This window comes from Mastomys coucha, unplaced genomic scaffold (assembly GCF_008632895.1).
Source record: "Mastomys coucha isolate ucsf_1 unplaced genomic scaffold, UCSF_Mcou_1 pScaffold15, whole genome shotgun sequence".
NCBI lineage: Eukaryota > Metazoa > Chordata > Mammalia > Rodentia > Muridae > Mastomys > Mastomys coucha.
The window spans coordinates 33,646,936-33,647,647 of record NW_022196897.1 but is presented as its reverse complement, the minus strand read 5'-3'; positions in this window follow the sequence as shown (position 1 = coordinate 33,647,647).

Below are 712 nucleotides of genomic sequence, written 5' to 3'. Positions count from 1 at the left end.
GAGAGAGAGAGAGAGAGAGAGAGAGAGAGAAAGAAAGAGAGAAAGAAAGAGAGAGAGAAAGAGAGAGGGTGGGAAGATTAAGAGAGAGAATTATGGTTCAGATGTAACATATGAAAAAGGAATTTAAACATACACATCACACATACACACACACATACACACACACACACACACACACACATTTGCCTTGAAAACTCCATACAGGGAAATATATGATCTTCACAAAGTAAGAAGAGAAGAAAAGCTCAGAGTCAAAGAGAAGTGGTACAAACTAAATAAATAGTTCAACTTGATTTAGTTTATATGAATTAAAGAAAAATTGTAATTAAATTTTAATTAACTATACCAAAGTTGTATATATGTGTGTGCATGACTATACTATATAGTCCATTCTTTTAGCAGTATAATACTGTTTAAAGCTTTTTTTCCATGAGAAGAGGCTCCCCAATCTCTTTCAAAAAGTTACCGATTAAAGCTTTTTTTCATAGTGTTAATGACACATATCCAAAATAATTCCATTGGGTATTTTCTTATGAGAGTAGTACCTAAATTCAATCTAAATTTAAAGCTTCTCAATTTTTCAAATGTAAATGTGGATATGTGTAACAGGCCTTTCTTAAAGAATCTGTGATCTAAAGCTTCATTTTATAAGGACCATATGGAAAAGCAAAAGAATAAATGGCTAAAATATAAAAACCTATACATAATGAAA